This window comes from Otolemur garnettii, unplaced genomic scaffold (genome assembly GCF_000181295.1).
Source record: "Otolemur garnettii isolate 467f Iridium unplaced genomic scaffold, OtoGar3 scaffold00050, whole genome shotgun sequence".
NCBI lineage: Eukaryota > Metazoa > Chordata > Mammalia > Primates > Galagidae > Otolemur > Otolemur garnettii.
In genome coordinates, this window is record NW_003852445.1 from 11,665,406 (window position 1) to 11,672,785 (window position 7,380).

A 7,380-nucleotide genomic window follows, 5' to 3' on the forward strand; every position below is an offset into this window, starting at 1 on the left:
CTTAAACTCCTAGGCTCAAACAATCCTCCCACCTCAGCCTCCCAGAGTACTAGCATGACAGGTGTGAGCTTCCTGCCCAGCCCCCAGATCCTTTCTTAATGATGGGGTTCTTTTTGTTGTTGTTGTGTTTCTTTGTTTTTGTTCTAGTTTTTGAGACAGAATCTCGCTCGGTTGCCCTAAATAGAGCTCCATGGTGTCATCATAGCTCACAACAACCTCAAACTCCTGGTTCAAGCGATCCTCTTGCCTCAGCCTCCTGAGTAGTTGGGACCACAGGCACCTGCCAGGACCCCCGGCTATTTTTCTATTTTCAGTAGAGACAGGGTCTCACTCTTGCTCAGGCTGGTCTCCAATTCATGAGGGCAAGCAATCCACCCACCTCCATCTCCCAGAGTGCTGGGATTACAGGCACGATTCACTGTGTCTGGCCCACAGATTAGAGAGAAGACAGAGGATAAAGCAAAGAGAAAAGAGAGGGGCTGTGCCTCGAGACTCTCTGTGTTGGCTTCCCATTTGTCTGTACTGTCCCCCTTCTTTCTGCTGACTCCTCTACGGCCCCTCCTCTCCATAACCCATTCCACCCAGGTTGGACACCATTTCCCTCTCTTATTCTGGAAAGTAGTTTCCTGTGGAAAGGATTAGATTGGGACTGCTCACTAAGGTGGAGGGGAGAATAGTGAGGCAAGGAGATGGCAGCAACCATTCCATTCCATCTTCTCACAGGCAGCTAAATGCCACAGAGTCAGCAGATCTGCCAACTGAAAGTTCTAGAGAACTCGGCCTGTGGACTGAATCATGGGTGGACCTTGCAGACTGCAGAGCTGGTGCCAGCTTGGCAGCCCTTCCCTACTATTAGATTTATCTTAACTCATTTCGGTGGAACTTCCCATGAGACTTATCTTCACTGCAACACTGCTTGTGGAAGGCTTTTCCAGGAACTTCTTCAGATGTGAAGTGAGGGATTTGAATCAGTCCCCCATCTGCAAGGCCCCTACCACTGCCCTCTGGAGCATTAGGATTGTGGAGCAAGTCTGGAACCTACTTGGAGTTTGCACTCTAGTAGAGAAAATAGCCATCTGGATTCATGTCTAAGATTTCCACTCAACAGCAGTTAAGTGTATTGCTTTTACCTCTGTAAGCCCTGGTTTTTGTAAAGATGAGTTTAAAAAAGCAAGAACTACTTCACTGGGGGTGGGGAAGATTCAGTGAAATACTGCATGAAGGGCCCATGGCTCAGAGTCTGGCACTTAGTTGGCACAATAAAGGTTAACTGTTAATTAATAATAATTGAGGTGTTAGGCCAGGCATGGTGGTGCACACCTGTAATCCCAGCACTATGGGAGGCTGAGGCTGGTGGATCACTTGAGCTCAGAAGTTTGAGACCAGCCAGGTGTTGTGGCCAATGCCTATAGTTTCAGCTGTTCAGGAGGCAGAAGCAAGAAGATCACTTGAGCCCAAGAGTTTGAGGTTGCTGTGAGCTATGATGCCACAACACTGAGGGCAACAAAATGAGACTCTGTCTGAAAATAATTATTATTTAATAACAACATTTTGGCGATCATGTTAACACATGGTTTAATAATAATTATTATAATATTATTATTGGTTTTGGTGATCATGTTAACACGTGGTTTCTGCAAGATTTTCTCCCTCTTCCCATAGGCCTTGTGAAGTTCCACTGAGCTGATTCAGTACTCTGCCACCAGGCTTGACAACATCTCACTGGTATACCATGGTTCGAGACTGGGCCCCCTGGTGCATGGGTGCCAAGCTCATGTGCCAGGCCCCCCCGGCAGGCACTGTCCAGCTGGCCATGCACAGACTGCTTTTATTTCACAAAAACATAACTCTTCAGAGTGCTATTCTTTGTTTAGCATTGCGTTCTCACCTCTGGCCATGTTCCTAAAGATAATAATATCTAATACTCAGTAAGGGCTACTACTATGTGCTGCAAAACTTTTTAAAGGTAAGGGACCTTTGGAGATGAACTTTTTAAAAAGCCTGGTTGCCTTTTTTTTGAGACATAGTCTCACTTTGTCACACTTGGTAGACTGCCATGGTGTCATAGCTCACAGCAACCCCAAACTCTTGGGCTCAAGCGATCCTCTTGCCTCATTTTTTCATTTTTAGTAGAGATGGGGGTCTGGCTCTTGCTCAGGCTGGTCTTGAACTGGTGACCTCAAGCAATCCACCTTCCTCCACTTTCCAGAGTGCTAAGATTACGGGTGTGAGCCACTGTGCCCAGCCTAAGCCCAGTTACCTTAAGTAAGGCAAATGTAGCCTTTAATCTGGCAATATCATTATTAAAGAATACATTGACAATTTTTTTTTTGAGACAGTGTCTCGCTTTGTCACCCTTGGTAGAGTGCCGTGGCATCACAGCTCACTGAAACCTCAAAATCTTGGACTTAATCTTGCCTTAGCCTCCCAAGTAGCTGGGACTACAGGCGCCCACCACAACACTCACCTATTTTTTGGTTGTAGTTCTCATTGTTGTTTGGCAGGCCTGGACTGGATTCGAACCCACTAGCTCTGGTGTATGTGGCTGGCGCCCTAGCTACTGACCTACAGGCCCAGAGCCGTTGACAATTTTTTTTTACCTGAACTTTATAGTCATATGGCCAAAGGATTATTTTCCTACTTATAGTTAATAAATTTGCCTCCAAACATCTCCCATTACTTTATAATGCAAAATGTAATTTGTTGTATGCAATATACATATAGCATTATATGTAAGAAGTCTGAATAGCAATTTTCCTTGGAAAACATGCTTTATCATCCTGTGAGTTTTATTAATCAAAAAGACATTTTATTTTGACAAAGAATTCAAACCTGGGACTTGTCATTTGGGAAAAGGGGCTCCTTCTAATTTCTCTTTGTAAGACAGTCAGTGTCACAGACATAATGTTCACTACCCTAGAGGAAACAACAGCTCTTGACAAGAAGAAATAAGGTTTTGGCAAAGATCTTGCTGCTCCAAATTTGCTTTAAAAATGGATTTAATATTCTGTTTAATTCCTAAATCAAATACATGGGAAGATATATATATATTGTCATGGGGATCTATAAACTGATGATTGAAGTACCCTAAAGCCTTACGTCAGTGAAAAAGTAAGGTTTGTGCTTGTGTGAAGTATACATTTCACTTGCTTAGAAACAAAGTGAAGTTTCTAAAAGATCTTTTGTTAATGGTCAAAATTGTACATGTTAAAGTAAGATGAAAGCTGTACTATGGTAGTTCTATCCTTCCAAAATACATATATTGAACCCCTAGCCCCCAATGTGAAGCTATTTGGAGATTGGGCCTTTGGGAGGCAATTAGGTTTAGAAGTCATGAGGGTAAGGCCCTCATGGTGGGATTTTGTGTCCGTATAGGAGGTGACACCGGGAGAGCTTGCTGTCCCCTTCCATCAGGTGAGGACACTGTGAGAAGGGGGCCTTCTAAAAGTCAGGAAGAAAACAAAAATAAAAATAAAATAAAAGCCAGGAATAGAGCCCTTATCAGAACCTGACCATGGTGGCCCCCTGATCCTAGATTTCCAGCCTCCAGAACTGTGAGAAAATAAACTTTTGTTGTTTAAACCACTCAGTCTAGGGTCGTCTTTTGATATGGCAGCCTGGGAAGACTAATACACCATTAAAATGTCCAAACTATTGGCAGTGCCTGTAGCTCTGTGGGTAAGGCCCTGACCACATACACCCAAATTGGCATGTTCAAACTCGGCCTGGGCCAGCTAAACAACAAAGAAAACTACAACAAAAAAAATAGACAGGCGTTGTGGTGGGCACCTGTATTCCCAGCTACTTGGGAGGCTAAGGCAAGAGAATCGCTTAAGCCTAAGAGTTTGAGGTTGCTGTGGCTGTGATGCCACAGCAGTCTATTGAGGGCTACATGGCGAGACTCTGTCTCAAAAAAAATTTTTTTCGAAACTACGTCTCTTTTTTGTTGGCAGATGTATTTGTGTTGAAATCCCACTACCTGACTGCTGTTAACATTATACTCCTGGCTGATGGATAAGATGGACTTTCTGTGGCTAATATCTGACCCTCAAGAGAAAATTAAGTGGCCATAGCAGGGAAAAGCGCTTGATCACATATTCCTACATTGCTAACTACTGTAAGGTTTGTTAACTGCCATAAAATTTTCCTCCTTCAATTAGGCAGAAACTTGCTCTAGGGAAACATTGTCCAACTGACCTCAGCGGACTGCTTGATGCCAAGTGACTGGGACACTCCTGTCTTCAGAGTCCTGCTAGCACCACTAGCACCACTAATGGGACTGGAGACCAGCCTTATAAACATCCTGAGAACTAGCTCCAGAGTCTATGGCATTTCCAGCCAGCTTGCAGAGACCATGCATAAAATGCTTTGTGTCTGAGAGGTCAAAGACTGAAAATAAAAGATTATTCTGAAACATGAACGAAAGGAAACGAAGTCCAGGTTCTGTGTGGGCAACATTGGCCTTTATTTCCACCGGGGGCAAGTGAGCTGAGCTCAAGAAGGAAGTTAGCACGTGGGTTAAGGTGGATGGGGTTTTAAAGGTTAGAAGGGTGGGAGTAGGCACATTCACCTTTCCTAGGTGAGACATCCGATTTGGACAGGTCTATTTGGGCAGGTCCGCTCTATTTGGGTGGGTCCTACATTTGATTCTATCAGTGTCCTATAGCTCACCTTTTGATATAAAGAACTGAATCCACCTTATTTATTTTCATGTTAAAACCTTGCCCCAAAGTGAACATGGAATGTATGTTACATATATATTAGCTCACTATCGAGCTAACCTGATGAACCAAACCTGATGAATATTCATGTAAAGCTTAAATGCGGATTCCTCCCCTTCTGCGGAACCTGTGCTTGCAATTCTCCCAGAGGCTATGTTCCCAGATCTGTAGACTATTACCCTGAAAATAAAGTTTTCTCCTGTATTCTTCCTTTGTAGATCTCATGGTCATTTTGTTGACATTGCTCATTTGTTCCTGGTTCTGAGGTCACTTCTTGGACCCGAGAACAGATTTGGCTCCACCAGTTTGGAGCTCTGTCCTTATGGCCTAGAGTTTCCTGTCTGGCTCCCTCAGCCCCAGCCCAACCCCAGCTCAAACCTTGGCCCCACTGCAATTAGGCCTTTTGCTCCCAGGTGAAGGGTCAGATGATCAGATATGTGTGAGGAGCCTAGAAGGTACAAAGAAACAAGGAAACAAAGAACATGAACCTCAAACGGAAATTTAAGGATAAAGAAGGAAGGGAGAGCCACAGAAAGGAGGAAAGAAAACAGAAAGAACATTTATTGAACACATTTATTTTATTTAATTCCCACAGCTGTCTGATGCAATTGTTTTCTCCCTTTAAAACACTAAACAGCTTGTTCAAAGGTTTTGTCCTAGGTGGTAAATGTGAGATTCTTTGTAGAAAGACAAATACTGCACCTCCACAGGGCCACAGAGGCTGTGGACATGAAAAGCTAGATTTCACCTTAATGATGACGAACCTCTCGTATCCAGGTTTCTTCCACTGCCCCAGGCTGACTTAGCTCATCAACTCCGAAACCCAGAGAACAGGACTGCAACCTTCTAAGGCTGCATTTCTACATCATGAAAATGGAGGAGCACATGAGTACCTGCCACACTACTTCATTTTATTTTATAATCAAAACTTTAATCTCCAGGATTCTAACAAAAGTTATTACAAATGACAACATGAAATAAAAATCTTACACAGTAACTCAAAGTTCAGCTCTACAATGTACCCTTACTTAAACTGGCAGGACATTGGTATTTTGATATCTCAAATAAAAAAATATCACAAACAGCTATATATTTATATGTGGCAATCACAAAAGGAACTTAGGACCTGAAGCCAAAGGTAAACTTTCTTGGAATGTATCAGATTCGATACCAATTAAGCAACCTCTGCCCAGAGTAAACACTAGTTGAATTTTTTTAAAAACCTCTAATTTAGTACAATAGTGCAGCTTCTATTTTTACTAGCTGGCTTGATCACAGCAGCTTGAAGACTGCTTGTCAACTGGGGCTGCATACTGTATCCCAGAGATGGGGAAAAAAGTAAATCTTAGTGCAGTTTTCCAGTTTAGTTTTGTCTCTATATTTAAAAATGTCACACTTTAGCTGGGCATGATTTAGAAGTTTATTATCAATTTATGCAAAACTAAAGTTCAAAGTGAAATCAGACAGGTGGCGCCCCAGCCAGCTCAGCTGAGCGAGGCTGGAGGACCTGCCGCCTCAGCCTTGGCAGTGTTGGTGGCAGCAGCCAGCAGAGGAACCAAGCAGGCTGGAGCATAGACAAGCAGGGGGAGCTTCCCTTCCCCAACGGAGACTCCAAGAGCCAAAGGAACTGGACACAAGAGGGGGGAAGACACTGGCACCATGCTGTCTCCTCACATGGACTTGTGGCAATTCCTCCAGTGCATCCATGATTGGTCTGTTTTCAAAACCTGCTCCTGATTAGTCTATTTTCAGGACCCAAAAGCTCAATGGACAACTGGCCCTATATAAGCCCCTGAGCAGACAAACCTCCGCAGACCTCCAAGAGAGAGCAGAAGAGCAAGGGGGTTTAGTTCCTGGTGAGAGCTGTAACACTACCTTACTGCTGGTCCTACTCTGCAAAGAGGTTTGGTTCCTTGTGAGAGATGTTAACACTCGTATTATAAAACCTATCTCTTTTTTTATATAAATTCTTCTTTTTTTTATTAAATGATAGCTGTGTACATTAATGTATAAAACCTATCTTACTGCTAATCCTACTCTACAAAGAAGTTTGGCTCCTGTGAGAGCTGTAACACTTGTATTATCAGACCTATCTTACTGCTGATCCTGCTCTGTAAGAAAGCTTAGTTCTTTCTAAGAGCTGTAACACTTATATTGTTAAATAAAACCTATCCTGTGGTCCGTTGCTTCATTCTTTGAACCGCTGAGACCAAGAGCCTGGAAATCCAGTATTAAAAATCCGGTATCAAAAGCAAATTCAATTTTGCTTAAGGGAACATTGTTTTTTGTTTTGTGAATATACAATGCTTTCAGTGAAGCAAACCAACTTTATAGGGGAGTAGCTTTCATGAGAAGCAGGAAGCTGATCCCAGCCACTTAAGGGAACATTATAAAGTAACAATGCTTGGTATTATATGCCTCATATGATCTATTTCAATTCACAGAGAATTATAACTTTTGTGTCCTATTCTAAGAGACAAATTTGAACAGCTAAAACATCTTAAAAATGCACCAAAGTTACAAAATCTCAAACAAAACTCGAATTTTTTGTACATACTCCTGTCAAATGAAATTATTTCCTGTACACCACTTCTTTTGCATTCTGCTCTTCATTTCTTTTCTTTATTTTTCTTTCTTTCTTTCTTTTTTTTTTTTTTTT